The 473-nt window shown below is 54.5% G+C and overlaps 1 non-coding gene across 1 annotated transcript; it reads right to left on the minus strand.

Moving 5' to 3' along the window:
- Nucleotides 1–41: 41 nt before the first annotated feature.
- On the minus strand, nt 42–113 carry TRNAE-CUC. Its single transcript has one exon. It is a non-coding gene; the product is annotated as a tRNA-Glu (tRNA).
- Between the last annotated feature and the right edge of the window lie 360 nt (nt 114–473).

Raw genomic sequence — 473 nt, forward strand, 5'->3', positions numbered from 1 at the left:
AAAAAGGGATTTTGAGGGGAAAAAAGAGACGAAAATGAAACTTCCCTGACCGGGAATCGAACCCGGGCCGCGGCGGTGAGAGCGCCGAATCCTAACCACTAGACCACCAGGGAGCGCTGGGAATGTGTGGAAAACAGGGATCCTTGGGATTGGGATGAGCCCAGTGGATGCTGGGAGCTGATCCCGCTGGATTTTGGGATGTGGCTCTGATGGATGGACCCCGGGATTTTACCCTGATGGACACTGGGATCTGATCCCACTGGATTTTGGGATGTGGCTCCGATGGATGGACCTCGGGATTTAAACCCGATGGATCCCAGGACTTGATCCCGATGGATTTTTGGGATGTGGCTCTGATGGATGCACCCCGGGATTTTACCCTGATGGACACTGGGATCCGATCCCACTGGATTTTTGGGATGTGACTCCGATGGATGGACTCCAGGATTTGACCCCGATGGACCCCAGGACTT

The sequence above is a fragment of the Neopelma chrysocephalum genome, unplaced genomic scaffold (genome assembly GCF_003984885.1).
Source record: "Neopelma chrysocephalum unplaced genomic scaffold, ASM398488v2 Primary Assembly neopelma1_184749, whole genome shotgun sequence".
NCBI lineage: Eukaryota > Metazoa > Chordata > Aves > Passeriformes > Pipridae > Neopelma > Neopelma chrysocephalum.